General features: G+C 35.0%; 1 protein-coding gene across 1 annotated transcript in view; it reads left to right on the top strand.

The window, feature by feature from the left end:
- LOC113116901 (sterile alpha motif domain-containing protein 5-like) overlaps positions 1-19,144 on the top strand; it is a 60,386-nt gene that overhangs the window by 1,686 nt on the left and 39,556 nt on the right. The gene's annotated exons all lie outside the window — the stretch shown is intronic.

The following is a 19,144-nucleotide window of genomic DNA, read 5'->3' as shown; positions in this document are numbered from 1 at the left end:
CTGGGGTGATGTGGATTATTGTGATGTTTTTATCAGCTGTTTGGACCCTCAGTGTGACGGCACCCATTCACCGTAAAGGATCCATTAGTGAGCAAGCAATGTAATGCTAAATTTCCCCAAATCTATTCTGATAAAAACCAAACTAATCTACATCTTGGTTAGTCCAAGGTTAGACGTGTTTCTTTAATTGGCTGGTGCTTATAATCTCAAAAAGTCATGTGAATAATGGCTTTGGCTGAATTATTGGTCCATCACTATTGCAAGCAAGTATCCAAGCAAACCTTTGCATAGATTGGCAGCACATTAAATGATTTGGATATCATTTCCTCTTTGATTATAAACGTGAACTTATTTCTGAGGTCTTGTTGGTCTAGTACAGTATTGTAGCTCCATGTTGCCGCATGCTTGATGCTTTCCAAGTCAGATGATTTTATCCAGCCGGAGACGTTGAAGTATTAGACAACCTTAATTGAAGTCGTTATTCATTAGTGCACTCTGGGGCTTTGAGAGCAGGCGAGTCTTGGCTCTAATCGATAAACCAGAGAACAAGAACTGTAATCCATTAACTACACTGAATGCTATTAATAGAGGGATTTACTGCACAGTTATCTCCACTGAGCATCATTCAAAGCTCAAGGGCTTTCAAATAATAGGCAGGCCAATGCAATGCACGTTTAATGTTTGCATGATCAGATTCAGTTGTTATTATAAAAGTGTTGTTTTGGACCCTGAGAAGCCATTAGGTCAGCACAACTCTTTATATTTAGTTTAGTTTCAGTGATTCATTGAAATGACTTTATTGTGCAATGACTAATTAAACCACATGAAGCACTAACTAATGCTTTTATAACATAAAATGCTTATGTTTGATCATTTCAAGCATTCACAATATTCTCTTGTTTTCCAATAAAAATATATATCTGAACTTCTTTAAAACAAGATATATTCATTTAAGAAAGTAAAAGTGCATATTATATTTTATTTACCTTATTAGCACAGTTTATTTGAAAGATAATTCTAACACAATTTATTGATGTTTATGCTTACAACAATATAAAATTGAATTCAGCCTAAATGATTTCTTAGAAAAAATATATTTTTATTGTACACGACTTTGATGTTTTTATTGAAAAAAAAAATACTGATTAAATTCTTTTTTTCACATTATAAATATTGTAAAATATAAAGGTTACATTTTCTTAAGTATATTAATGGATTCCCTTTGCATCTTTTATTGTAATGCATAATTTTTCCTCTTTATATTAGTATATATAAAAAAATGTTATTGCAGTATTTTTGCTGTAGAGTTCCACATTTCAACTTTTTTATAAAAAATAAGTGTTGCATTTTTTAAGTAAATTGAGTCTCGCATAGTTTTTTTTTATTGTAATGCAACGCATATTTTTTCCTCTGCGTATCAATATATGTAAAAAAAACTGTGGAGTTCCACATTTTAATGATAAATTACATTTATAGTTACATTTAAAGTTAACACATTTTTTTATAAAGTTAATTGTGTGTCCATCTCCATCTTTTATTGTAATGCATATTCTTCTTCCTATTATCAGTGTATATACAGGTACATAAAAAAAAAAAAAACTGTGTAAGAATTTTTTCCAGTATTTCTGCCAATGAGTTGCACATTTTAAATAAAAATGACATTTGACAGATCAGTATAAAGGTTACACATTTTTAAATAACTTGAGTCCCTATTGTTATGCATATTTTTTCCTCCTGATATCTGCATATATAATAAACAGTCTTCATCAGCAGACAGGGACTCCACCTGTAGCAGAGCGCTTGTCATGCCTCAGCGGCGAGCTGTCACTGGACTCCACCACCGCTTTTGTTCTTGTCCGAGTCGTGTTTCCATTATGCCGTCTTATCAGCACGTTTATCAGTGACGGGTCTCTGGTGACAGATGGCTTCATTGCGCTTTGAGCTTAGAGAGCCATTTAATGTCTCATGCCATGCCAAAGTCCTCATTATCATTACTGTCATTTGCATTTGCAAAGAGTGGCCCACTTTAAAAATGTTTTCCCTTGCTTCCTTGGTTTCACGGTATGCGAACTGCTGCTTCCCAAATTGTCTTGCAAATTGAGATGTGTGTGTGCTGCAACTAACAACGTGCGCTTGAGCGAGCTTGATTTAAACATGTATTTGTGGCTTATTCCAAAGCGTATCTTTGGACTGAGAGGAATCTGAACTGAAGAACTGCATTGAACACCAAAATGATTTAATTAACCTAGTTGTGCAAACCCATACTGTATGCTGTTAGATTTCCTACAAAATAGGATTTTTTTTGGAAGAATGTTCTTTGCAGAGAATTTGAGTTCAACCGTCATGTCTTTTTTTTTTTTTTAGATTTACATTACATTACATTTAGTCATTTAGCAGATGCTTTTATCCAATGCAGCTTACAAATGAGGTCAATAAAAGGAATCAAAATCAATGGTGTGACAATTTCTCAGTTAGCTTAATGCAGCTTTTTAATTCTATCATAAAAAGAAAGCCAATTGAATAGAAAATGAATAGAGCAAGCTAGTGTTAGAGGTCTTTTTTGTTAATTGTATAATAAATAAAAAGAACAGAAATAGAATACAAAAAAGAATAGAAGAGCTAGTGTTTGTTTTTGTTTTTTTAAAGTAAACAAAAGGGGCAGATGTTTTACATGTGTATATATATATATATATACAGGCTAAATACTTCCGAAATTGATGAAAATTAATTCTTAGTACAGTTTTTGTGTTGTGTTAAATTTGATTATATACAATTCACCAAAAATCACACAGAACTTTATATATATATATATATATATATATATATATATATATATATATATATATATATATATATATATATATATATATAGAATATTGTAAATGTTTTACCAGTCTTACATGTACATTTTTCGAAGTGTAAATTGTCCAAATAAATTCTTAGCAATGCATATTACTAATCAATAATTAACTTTTGAGATATTAACAGTAGAAAATTTACAAAATCTCTTCATGGAACATGATCTTTACTTAATATTCTAATGATTTTTGGCATTAAAAAAATCAATAATTTTGACCCAAACAATGTATTGTTCACTATTGCTACAAAAATACCACAGAGACTTAAGACTGTGGTCCAGGGTCACAATTCCTTTTTTTTTTCTTTTTTTTTTTTCATGTGTCTGCTTGATGCTAACAATGCCAAGATCATGAGTTTAATTACAAGTAAAATCACCACGATTGAACTGATAAAAATGTAGCCTATGCCTTCAACACAGTGTGCATTTCTTCTGATAAAAGGTCTTTGGTGTGACAAATGCATGAATGTAAATGTAAATGCAAAAAAGACTTCAGATATTCACCTTTGTCAGGGTAGTGCCAGATTTAATTTATGAGAGGAATGAAAATGAGGCTGTGTGAGACTGAAGTACGCTGTGTTCAATGTATTGTACTTTTTTTCAACAACATAATTGTTGTTTAGGTGACATTAAATGACATTGTGAAAGTTGTAAGTTGTGAAAATTATTCTCTAAACAACAGTAAGTCTGTCTGAGCATGTACTCCCTGGACATCTGCAGTTTGCTTTGTATCAGCACAGAACATGACACACACAGCCTGTGTTTAGTGTGTTTGGATAACTTTTGGCAGTGGAAAGTTGATAGTATGTGCAACTTGTATTCTGTCTGACCTGCATTATGAATGGAGGAGGGTTCTTGTGCTGGCTTGGTTGAAGTGTTCATTCCCAAACTGGTGTCTTTCCGAAAAAGCTTGTGTAAGTGAAGCGTGTGTCACAACAGATGAATCGTGTCTGGTCAGGGTGAGCAGGTCCTTGTGGCATGTGGCAAGAGAGATCAAGGCATCAATTGCATATTCTTTCTGGCTTCATTAGTGAATCAGAAGGAGTCTGTCTCTTTAGATTAGGAAGCAGGGACCTGAATTTTATTCCACATGGCACTCTTTTAAAAAACTGAAGCGTTTCATACGTTATGCAAGTAAGCTATGCTCAGGTTGTTCAATGCATAACCTTTTGGATATAAATGTTTCCCAGAATCGTCTGTTTTGCCTGATGGACTATTGTTGGAACTATATTTCCGGACAAAGCCTCTAATCTGGTGAAGCTGTATTTTGGAGCTTTGTTGTTTTGGCCTTTCAGATCGTGTTTTTTTGGATCCATGTGGCTCGTCGGCATGCTGGGCTTTTTGCTAAATCACTTTTCTTCATCATATGTGAGTTGTGTAAGAAAATGCCTCGCACTGGGGCTTAAAACCAGTTTAAGGCACCAATTTTCATGCTGTAAAACATTTGGTGACTCTTCTACATGTTTAAATTAGTCTTTACTGTCAAACTAATTAGTTTAAGGTTAAAAACAAAATTCACATCTCATTTTATGCCTGCAATGAGACTTGTTTTTGAATCAAAACAGAGCTGGGGTATATTCCAGAATGCAAGGTTAACTTACCATCTGCTATAACTTACTCAAACTTTGCTAACTTGAGGTATGTTGATTCCAAAAACCCGTCTGGGAGTACGTTCATCAACCCAGAGTAAGTTCACTCTCAACCAAGCGATGAATCGATGAGTCACTATTAAAACTGACGCTAAGAAAAAGTGCGCCATACTGCTTTATTATTCTTCTGTTCAAAGGCCGTTTGCATGCTTGTGGTTGTGCAATCATTTTTCTTTTTTTTCCGTTTGATCTTTAATTCTTGAGAATAAGAATTATATTGTTTGTTTGTTTTTTCATAATTTAATTAAATCATATCAGATGTCTATTTTTATTATATAAATGAATTATAGAAAATGCAGATGATGTGAGATGATAATATAAAATTTAATAAATATAAAATATTATAAATTAAATATAACCTTGTCGTAATAGTGTTTTAAAATGTATACAGATAAATACAGAATTCTGGCATGAAACTCCAGATGGCACAGTCCGATAGGTCTAACCAAAGACTATAGAATAGCCAAGACATGTCACTTGTACAGTTCTGAATGTCAAAAAATGTCATGCTTAAAGAGCCAGTAGGATGAAAATTCTAAGCTTCTTATCACTGTTTATAAGTCCTGTACAATAGTTTTAAATCCATGCAATGTTAAAAAAACATTGTCATTTTGTCAAAATATCATTTTTAAAATTACCTCAATTCTCAGAGATCCCCAAACGGTTTGCACGAAGCTGTTCAAAAGATTCAGTTTCCTTAAACCCCACCTTTCAGTAGCATACTGTGTTCTGATTGGTCAACTGACATAGCAATCTTTAACAAAATGACTGTGTTCCCCTGAAAAAACACTGCGTTCACTCCAAAAAAAATACATTGCATTCTCTCCAGAACATTTGCAATCTCCTGCAAAACTATTGTTCCTCCAAGAAACTTTGCGTTCACTCACAAAACATTTGCGTTTTCTTGCAAAATAATTGCCTTCCCTGAGAAACTTTGCATAACCAAACTGAGCACACAACTTCACGGTAAACAATGCGTTAGCATTAACATATAGTTCTAGCGCGACATACTGATAAGACGCTCGGGAGAAAACAAACACTTAACTTAAACATACTTACAGGTTGTGATTCGGAGATGTCCAAATAAAGTTGGTAATGAACCCTCTTTTATGGCCGAACGCTTAGAAAATCCCGCCTTGAACAGAGATTAGAAAATCTCGTGTCACTGTAGCTGCCATTAGAAGTCCAGGCTGCTATAGAAACAGTCAGCGTTCTTTTTATATATATATATATATATATATATATATATATATATATATATATATATTAGTATGCTAACTATATGTTAATAAAATACAATATTGTGCGCAATCTGTCACACCCACTGGACTCTGGTCAGTGGGTCACGAATGCGCTGATAGTTCTTAAGTGAACTAATCCTGAAACAGAACCTACTCCGGAGCAGGTTATGTTCAGAGAGTAAGTTGTTATGGCATATATACATTTAATTCTTTATAGAAAGTGGCATTTTGGAGCTTGACAGCCTCAGTTACTTTTATAGCATGGAAAAATGCAACTTGCTTGGCTCAATTTGTGTTCCACACACATTTCTAAGGCTTACGAACAACACCAGTTGAGTAAACGTTGACTTCTACAGACCTCAGTTTTTTGAGGACTGAGAGAGCAAGTGCACTGATTCTCCACCGGATAATGTTCATAAAAGATTCAGGCACAAACTGTAAAGTGCAGCATTCTGGAACGCATTTAATGAGTCACCGCGGCACTGACCTTTTATTAGATCGGAGCAAAAGGTTTTTGTGATTTGAAACATTTCTCTCGGGTTTCTGTCTGGCAGCGGGCGCAGAGACATTTTAGAGGTGCACTTGAATGACCCGTGCTTTAAGGACAAACTACATCATGTTTTGGACTCATGCTTTGTGTTTGCTGTTTTTAAATCCGAGTGAATCTGTTCTCCCGTCAGTTTTAAACTAGAACAGATAGCAGGCTGGCAGCGAAGAGGCCGTCAGAGATGTGCTTTCTGAATGAGTCTGACAGAAAAACTGCAGAGGGACTTCAGAGCTCTTTTGAGAGGATTTTGCATTTAAGTTTCTTTTCACAAACATTTACCCATAGTTACAGCAGTTTGCTTCTTTTTGAGCTCAGATTAATGTCTGGATGGAAGTGCGCTGTGATCTCTGTGTGACCTGAGGGTGAGGGGTGAACCGGCCTCCCAGCTGCGACCCCAACGCTTTAAGATTACTGGATTTTGAAGGATTACCACCCAATATGAGCGTTATTTCACATGAACTTATGGCCTCACAACAGCAGTAGTGCTTAAGACCTACTTAAACGTCTGATTGGTCATTATAGTGCTGTTTTTCTTCACTCTTAAGTGTGAAGCAGAAGCTAGGCAACTTTTTTTGTATGGTAGTTAAACTCAGTCTCAATGGTGTTGTCAGTGTAAAGTAACATTAGGTTTGTGATACATCTAAGAGCATAAATTATCTGTTCTTTCTGCACTATAAGACTATTTAATGTTATTTGCAAAGTGAATATTTTCAGATGCAAATGCACAACAGTGCACAAATTCACCCATTGCTAAATGCCATTCCTACTTGAATACAATGTCTCTTAAGACCAAATTAAGACCAATGTCTCTTAAGACCAAGTCAAATTAACCCATAAAATATATTTTTGCTGTAAATTCAATGAAAATATATTATTATATATATTAAATAACTATGTGATGGTAGTTTTGGGATGAATTAATGAATTAATTGTATTTATTTATAAAAAAAAATGTTTAAATCCAATATTTTTTTTGAAAACTATATAGTTTAGTAGAGTGATAACTATGAATATCACAATATAGTTTTTTGTTGGAAATGCAATCCCATTCCCATTGGTCTTTGCATTAATGCACATTTGCATAAAACTAGCTTTTTGCAGTTGCTTTGTTGTGACATAATGCTGTCATTGTGCACACATCCTAATCATTTATCGATGTTACTACATATCAACCATTTTTGCAAAGGTCTGGAAATGGCTCAGGTTACGCCGGTTGCCAGATACTGCAATTATGAGCAAATGTAGAAACCACGTGTACAGTCTTCACAACACAGACTAGATTTGTAGAACATATTCCGCATCAAATCGATGTTGATGGATTATCTTTGACAGATGTAACAGGTCCAATGGCATTCTGGGAAACTGGGATGTGCTTTTTTATGGTGGCTGTCCTTTTCATTGTCTGCTCCACCGCACAATCAATTTGTGGTGCTGCTGGACTCGGTCTTTATGCATGGATGCTTTGAACAGGCACATACAGTGATAGTGTGTTAGTGGAACAGTTAATATAATAAACAATGGCTGTAAATGAACTAACAGCATGGGCAGGAGAGGGTGCATTTGAGCGAAATATGACAGTTTGGTGTGTTACCATAAGCCGGTTCATAGGTATGTCCCAAACACTGATGTTACTCTAATGCCATTTTAATGCACAACAATGATTGAGTCTTTCATCTGTTTCTCTGCTTTTTAAACCGTTGTGGCATGTTTAGATTTTAAGTATGAATCACTCTTCGACATATTCTACATAAGTTATAATGCATGGATGCTGTACACACCCTTTTAGTGGTTAATTGTTCAGAGACGGGGCGTTTTGCTCCTCGTCCAGCATCTGTTTTAGGTTTCTGTGTGCAGACAGATGGGATGGAGATCCTCTTTAATGCACACTTTAGCCGAACAAACACAGCTGTGTGTCGGGATGTTGCTGGCTGCTCAGAAGAGCTCTTCAACACAAGAGTCGCTCGCTGTTTAACGGCCCTCAAACCTCCATAGAGTTGTGCTACACACAACAAACACGCTTAAAAGCCATGTGAAATCAAAATGAAGCCTTTTTATTTTTTTCAATTGATGTCCTTGCTCTTCCTGTTCACGATAAATGTCCATTAAAAAAGTCATAATTTATTTGCTTATAAAAAAGAATAACAATTGAGATGTTTTATTAATTTACACTTAAACTTCGCTGATTTTGACAGTTTGTCATTTTTAAGTCACTGGAGATCGTTATAGCAGAGTGGAAGATCATAATAGTATGTTGTTATTTTGAGGACTTGCACATCCTTTCCGCTCGGGAGAAAGCTGCTAGTTATCTGCTATCTGTAGTGACTCTGGTTTCCGCTGGCAGACGGCCGTTATAGCCGGCGGTCGGACGCAGTGGATGTCCAAGAGTCAAGAGTTAATGTACTGACAAATCCATCCACTTACAGCTCTGAGGACTTCAGCACCAGAACAGCTTTCTTTAGAGACTGAAGAGTTTGCATGATGCTCGTACAACCTGATTGAACTACTAAACAGTGCTTTTGGCTAGATTTATTAAGATTTCTATGGTGAACATTGTGGTGATTGTTTGTATCTGGGTCTTTCTAATTCATGGCCTCTTTGTTTATCGTTGTTTATTTGTACATTAGTGCAGAAAACATGAAATATACTAAGCTGAAACAGAGTATTGCGCTAGCAACACAAAGGTCGTGTGTTTGATTCTCAGGGAATGCATGAATCAATCAAATGTATAACCTGAACCAATTCAGTGTTAAGCCTGTCAAGGGCATACATTTAAACTAAACAGGTGTTTAAATGTATGATCTTTTCGTTTTCCATCATTATAGTTCCAAATTTAAAGAAGTTTATTTTAATAATTTATTAATTATATTGCATTTTATATATATATATATATATATATATATATATATATATATATATATATATATATATATATATATATATATATGTGTGTGTGTGTGTGTGTGTGTGTGTGTATATATATGTGTATTTATGTATATGTATGTATGTATACATATAATGTGTAATATATATATTATTTATTTATTTATTTTTTATATATATAATTTATTTATACATTTATTTAGAGGGATTCACATTTATGCTCTTAGCAGATGCTTTTATATATACAGTGTGTGTGTGTGTGTGTGTGTGTATGTGTATATATATATATATATATATATATATATATATATATATATATATATATATATATATATATATATATATATATATATATATATATATATAAAGTTTGTTAAATTCCAATTCCAAAAATTCTGTGATACTTTTTAAGAAATAAAGAAAAAAGGAAGGAAAAAAATCCTCTGATTTAGATTTTTTTTAAAGCTTTTTCTCGTGTTTGGTTAGTTTCACCTTTTTATTGTTGCTTTTTTGGATCTAGGAACCCAAAGCGTTTAACATCCAATTTTGTTGTCATTGTCTTTACATTTGTACACATGTCAAATCTCTTCCCATTTCTTTCGGGAGCTGCAACAGGTGCTAAATGAAATGTGCAATATTCATCTTTTCTTCCACATCCGAGGCTCATTTTGTTCAGTGAGATATCCGTCAGTGTTCATTTTACACTCGATATTCCGAAGCAAAATGGATGTGTGATGGAGAAGACAACCGTAATGTACTCTTCTGCAGAATTCACATGTAAATATTTTCCTTTGTCTCCAAGAGCCGGGGCCCCAGGGAAGTGTCCTGTCATACTAAACCCTCCAACTGGACAAACCCCACTGCCACTTCCAAAACAATCGAGCGCTCTGTCATCTGTACTGTACCGCTGTCTTTCAGAGAAAGCGATCGGCCCGTAGTGTGCGGCTCCTCTGGAGAGCAGCGAGTGCTTTCAGACAGGAGGTGTCCAGCAGAAGCTAATCTGTGAATGGGGCCCGCGGCCCCTCGGTTCCTCACAGCTGACAGCTGTGTGTGTCTTTTCAGAGGGACGTTTGAGAGATGTAAAGCTCATGCCGACTCTGACCCCCATTCTTCACAGAATAATAATGTCTGCCTTGGTTTCAGAGCAACAGCTTGAGCTATACTATGTAAAGATTTACTCTTTTCTTTTAAGAAAACTGCTAGTTTCAGATCAAATATGCACCAAGAACCTTTTTTTGAAGGCAGTAATGGACTATATTGCTAAACCAGTTTTGTCATAAACCAGTTTTATTTTAGTTCCTTTGAGATGCTATTATTATATTTTTGTTATTAATATTTTGGGTTGCACTTTATTTTACAGTACGTGTACTAACATGTAATTATAGTGTACTTACAGTGTATAGAAAGTTCTGGTAATACAGGGTAACTACATGGGGTAGGGTTAGGTTTAGGGGTAGGTTCAGGGTTAGTACCTAGTTATTACATAGTTATTGTAATTACTATAATTAGTACATAGTATGTAAATGAGGAACAGGACTGTAAAATAAACTGCTACCATATTTTGAATAAGTAAATCTTTTTCTATTTTGTCATTTAGTTTTGTGTTTTTTTTCTTGTTTATTATTTTTAGCTTTTTTATATTATGTATTTTTATTATTAATGTTTGTTTAAGTTTTTTTTGTTTTTGGTTAAATGGCAAACAAAATGTAATTTTGCATTGACAACAGGCTAAAAGATTTTATTTTATCTTCAGTAAACATTTCTTTAATTTCATCAACCCAAAAGTTTTTTAATGCTTTTAATTTTTAAACTATAATAACCCTGTCATGCAAACTTGGATACAACTTAAATTGTCATATTATTTATATTATTCAAATTATTTAGTGCAATGATTTGATTGCACAAAAAACAGTAGCTAGCATCCACTTTTTTTTGTGGTTATTTTGTTTTATATTTTGTGCTTATTAAGTAGGCAGTTATCTATATATTTTAAATGTTATCATGAACATTTTCTCTTGAAAGTTGTATATTTACTAAAATTTAGCTTGTGTGCAAAATTGTTTCGATTTCTAAAATTGGCTTTCATATTGGTTATCGGCCGATGGATGTGAATAAAAATTGGCTGTTGTAGGTTGAGACTCTTGAATTTGATTAACATGAAATTACACATGGATAACAAATACATGAGACCTCTTTAGTTGTCTGCAAACATACAGCACGACTAGCATAGTCTGATTCATGAATAAATGACTCCTTTGAGCAATTCTTTTTAAAGAATCGGTGGAAAAGACTCAAGTCACTGTTGGACTCGTGAATAATTGATTTGAATCAAACTAATGATTCACTAATTAAACTATGAGTTTTGATGTTACTTATTGTTATGTAGCATATATTGAACTATTAGAGATGATTTAATTTACAGTTTCTTTAGTGGTTTCACAAAATTGGAGCCAGAATTTAATGTAGTTGCCATTAATATTATATAAGTTGAAATATCTCTAGCAAACAAGCATGTAATTTGATGCTCTATGGTGGTTTTTGATTCATTCTGAGTTTCTCTTGTAAAAGTGAGCATGCTTTTTAATGGATTAGCACTGTGAACGTTTGCACTCTCACACCTCTGCTTCGATTTAGCGCTGCGGCGGCTTGAAGGAGAGAAAGTAATCGGCTTCTGTCTCACACCTCTCGCTCTCTGAGGGATCAGTTGAGAGGTGAGCTGAACCGGCCCTCTGTCTGTGCTCTTTTGTTTCCGGGGGAATGTGCGCGCTCACATCTTATCGGCTCATATGCTTCAATCCTGCTGGTTTGGCGATGTAGCCATGACAACTCAAAAGCCCGGGGTCTCTGTATGATTAGGTGGACAGAATGTGCCGGTTTCTCTTGATGGGACAGACTGAACACTCCCTTCGGATGTGGGGCAGGCACATGGCACAGCCGTCCCGTTGAGACCTGTTTCTTGGCACAAAGAAATTTTCCATAAGATGAGCTGCTCAGTTATTATAGATGTTCTATCTCGCTATCTAAATAAGGACATGCCTGAGACTGTTGTTATTTTTAGTGGAGAACTGATGTGTTACGGATCTAAATACAATGCTGACTGATTGTTGATATAGTGTGATAGACACAGAATGAAGTACAAACTAGAAAACATTTATTTCCCAACAGCAGTCCTCTGGTTTAGTGGGTTGAGCACCTAACCAACACATTATTGACCAAAACTGGTTTAAATGGACAGATTGCAGTCGATTAATCAACCTTGCAGGGCATTTTTTACTTTGTGTTTTTATCTTGTTTTTCAATACTAACATCTATACACTTCTAAATTTAGATGCATTGCTTGAGTTGAGATGCAAAATGACGCAAGGTAAAATAAAGAAATTAAAATAATAAAAAAATAAAATAGATATATTTTTTTGCTTTTAACTTTACATTTCAGAATTTTTGTCTTATTTAAAAAAAAAAACATTTTTAAATCAAGAAACATTTACTTGTGAAGCAAAACGACGTTACATTTTTTATTTAAATTTGTCACATTTTCCTTTTTTAATTAAGTTTATTTTTCTTATCTCATTGATAGGTAACCGTTCTTGTTTTAAGTAATTGTGATATGTCTCAGAAAATATGACATTTTGATTCAGGATTATTTCTTGATTCAAAAATGTTTAGATATTTTACTGCAACACAAGACAAAAATATCAAGAAAGAAAATGTATTTTTACTGTGTGATGATTGGTCGATCATTGATTGGTTGTTTTTATATAAAACTAATTCAATTAGCCTAAATTATAATTATTACAAGCTAACTCTGAAATAAATGTTGCATTTTCAGAATGATAAAAGTGATGCTTCCTTTATGAATCAGTTGCAGTTAGTCTTCTTTGAAAGATGGAACCTGATTCTCAGCCCTTGTAAACACAATCCTTGTGCAATCAAATTCCCAAATGGGATCTCAGGATGAGAAAATTGAGCCGTCTGGCGGGCATACGGCCCGTCTCGCACCTCTACTCAACACACAGCACTCTTAGTCCACCACCTGTCCTCTGTTCACCTCCACTCACACACACACACACACACACACACACTCTTAAGGGGACAAAAAGCTTGTTCTTGTGTCCAGATCTGTATTTCCTCTTCCTTTGTCCCCATTTTGTCAAATTTTTTGACATGTACTTTGAAATGTTGCTTGTAGAACATGGTCAGTGTGGAGCGAGAGGAAGCTGCAATGTGCTTTTCATGTACATTTTGTCTCTCGAGACCGCAAATCATGTGAAGATATAGGTTGAAAGAAAAGTTGTGCATGTGTATCTGTTGCAGCTCTCAAAGGATGAACTGTAGCAAACTGGAAGTTGTTTGAAAAATTGTGCTTTATTGGATAAGCAGAGTGAACAACAGGCTAATATATCTTCATGTGTCATGTGGGAAGACGTGTTTTATAGAGCGCTGCAGTCGGGATCCGGACTCCATGTATTTTTTCCATTTGAGAAATTGATTTTTAGGGCAAATGTATGACCCTTTCAGGGCAGATGTATTGTGAACATGTTATGAGTTTGATGGCCATTATTGAGTTTGATGTTATGAGTTTGATGGCCAGCACAAGGTATAGGATTTTTCTGTTTTTCTGGACATGAAATGTTACCACTGTGTCCTCAGTGGTCTGTGGAGACTCCTATGTTCGTTGGTGCATGCCAACACACAACACTTTTAATGGCTCTTTTGCGCTGACGTTGTACCTCCAGCAGCTGCAGCAAGAGAACAGTAATGACGGACCGCTGCTTCTCACTCAGGTCTGTGTATATGCTAATAGGACAGAGAGGGTCACAAATGGGTGGGACTTTCACCGACTATGTTGTCATAATCTGGAACTGCTTGTGTGGAAAACTGTTTATGATTTCTTGAAATTGTAAAACAATGAGTGAGTGGATTTTTAACATTATAGGCTAGTTGTTTTAACACACTGCAGCCACACAACTGTGTTCAAACACCTTATAAAAGTGATTTTTGCATGCAATGGCAGCTTTTAAATATTTCATTTTATTTTATTCCCAGCTCCAATTTGTTTTTGCTTGCTTTTGTAAACTACTGTAAAGTGCAAAACTTGGTTGAAACAAATTTAAAATATATAAATATTTAATGCAATTTTTTTAAATTTAAGTAAGCTGCTGAAAAGTGCAAAACTGTGTTGCTTTCATGAACATTTCTTTGTTTTTTGTGCATCTCTTTGTGCGTCTAGTCATCTGTTTGTCTGACTAGGAATACTTGTGCATCACAACTCATGCTCAACGCCCGCCTCTGCCTTATAAAACTTATATCAGCTTCATTAAAATGCCTTATGAATATATAACAAGCTTTAATAAACAACGATGCATGATTTCATAATGTAAGCATTATTCTAAAGCCTCTGTGTCTCTGACCTAAATCTCCAGCAGGAAATGAGGTCTTGTAATGGGTTACCAGATGTGATAAAATACCTAATGGTGAAGGATTAATCTATATAAACAGAATGATTTGATGATGTCTCTGTGAGCAGACGGGCTTCATGTTTTAAAGCATTTACTGAAGGTCACTTTCACAGCCTCTCTGGATGGATTAATGCACTATAACCCATGAGGCCTCATCCGAACCCGTGCAACATCCTCCTCTCCCCCAGTCTGGATGTTCAAAAATCAGGCTTTTTCTGTGACCATTCTGCTCTGAACAATGCTAAAGCTGGTCCCGGCGTCTAGACGCTGTGCGCTGCATTTCAATCAGGCTGAGAGAATAGCCGCGCTCACCGCCAGCTCACAGACGCATGCTCGTCACATGGCTCTTAATTAAAGCGCAAAGACTTGAAAGGGAAGGCGTTCCGGCGGCGCTGACGAGAGCCTGTGAAAGCTGGAGATGGTGGTAATTTGTGGGTGCAAAGAAGGTAAAAGCTGAAGCGGAAATGCCATTAGAAAAGGCACAAAAGAGAGGAAGCTGTGTTGTGTACCTGTAACGCTGCAGAAAAGTGTTTTTGTGGGAACTGAGAAGCTTTTAGAAGAGATCCGCGCTTCCGCTTAATTCACAGTCGAACGCTGATGTATGTAACTGACAGAATTCAGAATGAAAGAGGTGTTCTTTCAGTTAATGAGTGGGAATTTGAATTGATTTGGTCACAATAGAAAGGAAGCTCAATAAGAATTTGAATTGGAATGACATGAAGTGGAGTTTACTGAATTCTATCTATCTATCTATCTTTCGATTGATTGACCTTTCGTTTATTCATTTGTTTGTCTGCTTGTTTGATCTGTTGTTCATTCACTTCATTAATTTGTTCGTTCACTTATTCTATCTATCTATCGTTCGTTCGTTTGTTCGTTCACTAATTCTATCTATATATTTTTTGTTTGTTTGCTTGCATGTTCTATCTGTAATGTTTGTTCATTTTTTAATGTTTGTTAATTTGCTTATTAGCTCGTTCTATCTATTGTTCATTCATTTTATCGTTCATTATCTGTTCTTTCTGTCTATAATGTTCTTTCTTTTTCTTTTTTCTTCATCTTTTTGTCTTTGCCTTTCTATCATTCCATCATTTTATCATTCTGTTGTTTTTTTCTGTCATTCTACTTCATTGTATCGATTGGATTTTTTTCGATACTGTTGCCATTTCGATACTTTTAAACAGGGTACCTGTGCCTGAATCGATACTTCTATAAAAATAAATAAATAAAATAAAAAAGCCTAAAAAGGATAACATTAAAGAACATTAAAAAGGATTTAAAATAAATCCATTCACATGCTCCTTGGATGCTCTCATTTCCCAAGCTTCCCTTACTCTAAGTCTAATAAATGTATTTCATGATCTGGGTCATTATTTAATACAAAACCACACATAATGTTTCTACTGTATCTCTGTCAATCTCTCTGATATTTAGTTTAAATGAGTGCTGTCTGTCACAGTCTTTAAGCAGTCCTGTGAATTACTAATTCTTTATAAAGTAGCAACAATGTCTTTGTAAAGTACAGTCTTAGGCACATTAGAATTTTCACCCCAAAAAAAGGGTTTTAAGCCAGTTATTTTAGATCTTTTGCTTTAGTATGTCAGTAGGAAATATCAGTTTACATTTCCAAACATTTGTGTACAGTTTATGGAGCTAAATGCTATAGCCCTGCTAAAAAGACCTAGCGACGCCCCATGCTTCTTGTGTACATTTCGCAGAACCAGGACAAATATTTAAATCGATCGCTCAGGCATTTAAGAGGCATCGAAATGAGGCACCAAAATCTTGGTTCTGATTCGGTTCGGTGCGTACTGGTGCCATATTGGTACGGGGTTTAGGTACCCAACCCTAATTGTATCTGAATACCTGCGTTTCTATATTTGCCTTTTAAATCTTCTTTTAATACTATCATCAAGTCTTTAAGGCAACACTCAAACTTTTGCTTTTATGGGTAAAGTTGATACAATAGTAACATGTAATTATTATTTTTTTAATTCTACTTCCTAACATGAAAATTGCAGTTCTACATTCTGTTCACTTTGCCAGTTTATTTAGAATTCAGGAATTAAATGAACAGTAAAAATGTCCTTCAACTAAATGTGCATTTCATTAAATTAAAGCCGTCTAGTTTTGTTTTGAATTCATTTGAAAACATCTCTTCATTAGAAATGGTAAGAAATATGCAAAACGGCTCCAGATTGCACTCTGTCTCTCTCTCTCTCTCTCTCTCTCTCTCTCTTTCTCTCACTCCTTCTCTCTCTCCTTCTCTCTCTCTCTCTCTCTCTCTCTCTTCGAGTCGTGACCTTGGTCACATTCTCAAACTGTGTTCTCAGCTCAAGCTATTTTTGTTTCCATGTTAAATAGGCTGTATCTGCAGAATTAGTCCTCAGGCCAAACAAATCTTCCACTAGAGATATAGGCAGTCACTGTACTAGTTGAGCGGCATCAGGTCAGTCAGTGCAGCACTATGTGACCATGGCTTGTGCGTCATTTATGCATGCTTGAACACGGTTTAATAATACACTTTTATAAAGGAACTGTTAATGGTCTCTGTGTAAATGCACCTGTGTAACCTACAGACCTTCATGGTCAGAGAGCTGCTGACATGCTGACACGGTTCTTGGTTTCTTCTGTTAATCCCCCACGAACCTGGCTACTATTTAAAACGTGTCTAAAAGGAAATATTTTTATTTTCTTTTTATAGGATCGTTTTTACCATGCTTTTAGAATATTAGCCGATAGCTCACCATCATGCATAATGCAAGAGATTTGAGGTTGAGCATGAGTGTGTCATTGGAGTGGTCTAAAGGGCTGGGCAGTGTTGCTAAAAGGTTCCATCATTTTTAGCCTTTTGACCGTATTAAAGATTGATTTTCTAAAGAAACTTTTTTAGTAGAAGCCAGTGTTTCCGAGTAGATTCAATATGTTTCAGGCTCTGTATGAGTGATTTGGGGCAAAATGTTTATTATTATGTTGAAATCATTTTCGCCTGACCATTTAAATTATAGTAATAAAAAAGATCAAGGTTACATACTGTAAAGGCATTTAAGATTTAAAGATTGAAATGCTGAAATTTAGATCAAACTGTCTACATTCCACAGGAAGTTGAATAGGAATGTGAATTGGAACGTTAGAAAGTGGAATTTACTTAACTGCATAAAAAAACACACACAAAAAAATGCATTGCCACAAGACATGCATTATGCATGTGTATTTAGTTTTTTTTACTGAATTTATTTTTCAATAAAGGGTGTGTTTACACATGTAGCTCAGTTCAGTTCATTTGGACCAAAAAAGAAAATGATACATTGCATGGTGTTCACATTGTCTTTCTTAACACTGAACCTTTAGATTTACAAAACTAAAGACATAGATCGTCCCAGTATGATTGGACTGTTTTTATGACATATGTTGCAAATTAACCAAACAGGGTTTTTAGCAATGCTTTAATGCAAAAGGGCAAGATGTAAAATTTATATACTGTGAAAAATTACAAACTATTCTCAACATGTTTTCCACTGACATATATCTTCGCATCCTCTATTGATATTTTCACATGTTCACTGCTGTATCCGTTCAACAGGCCCCATAGCAATTTATCAGCAAATATTATTAGTTATTTCAAAAAATGACACCGTCTTTGACAGAAATTCATGCTGGATTATGCACATTGCATGTTTAAAGCCCAATTGGATGAGACGAGATACACCGGGTCAGCACATGTTTGTCATTTTGCGACTGGAAACCAATTACTGTCCTGCTTCGAGCCAAGGAGAATCGATCAGCGCATTTTAGCACCCAGTATTTATTAGAAACAGCTCCACTCGGCTTCAGTCGGCTCCTGATGAACTTTATACCAGACGGGTTATAGATTCAAGATTGAGCGGCTCTGTCTAAACCTGAGCAGACGGTATAAATTTCTGTGCGTTCAGCTTTCCAAGTAGACTGTGAATGTGTTTTCTGTTAGAAATGTGCCTTGCGTGATAAAATAAGACTCTTCTCTTGAGTGTATGAAATCACACATTATACATTTTAGTGCATGAATCTCAAAGAAAAGATGCATGCACTAAAACAGCAAATCTTTTCAGTTCATTTTAATACTATTTTATACAAGGTGTCAGATGGTTGTAATGATTTGATCTCAGTAACTAAATAAATAGGATGCTAAGAGGTTGCTTCTGGTTGCTAGGGTGTTGTAATGCCGCTGCTAATGAATGATTGCTAGCTGGTTTTTTGTTGCTCATTCATCTGTCCATACGTCCTTTTTGATTTTGCAGTTTCTTTTCTTAATGTTTTTGTTTCTTTTTAAGATTTTGTTTGAACTTTTTTTAAACTTTATACCTTTTTGGTTGTTTGTTAGTTTTTTTGTACTTTTTCATCTCTCTACATATAAATTTTTTTTATTTTGTTTTAACCTTATCTTTTTACCTTTTTTTAGATTTCGTCATTCCATTTTTTTTATTTATCCTTTTTTTTACTTTTTGATCTTTTAGCCTTTTTCAAAATATATA

Source organism: Carassius auratus, chromosome 17, assembly GCF_003368295.1.
Source record: "Carassius auratus strain Wakin chromosome 17, ASM336829v1, whole genome shotgun sequence".
Taxonomy (NCBI): Eukaryota; Metazoa; Chordata; class Actinopteri; order Cypriniformes; family Cyprinidae; genus Carassius; species Carassius auratus.
Note: the sequence above shows the minus strand (reverse complement) of the source record. Positions and strands in the feature narration are given on the sequence as shown.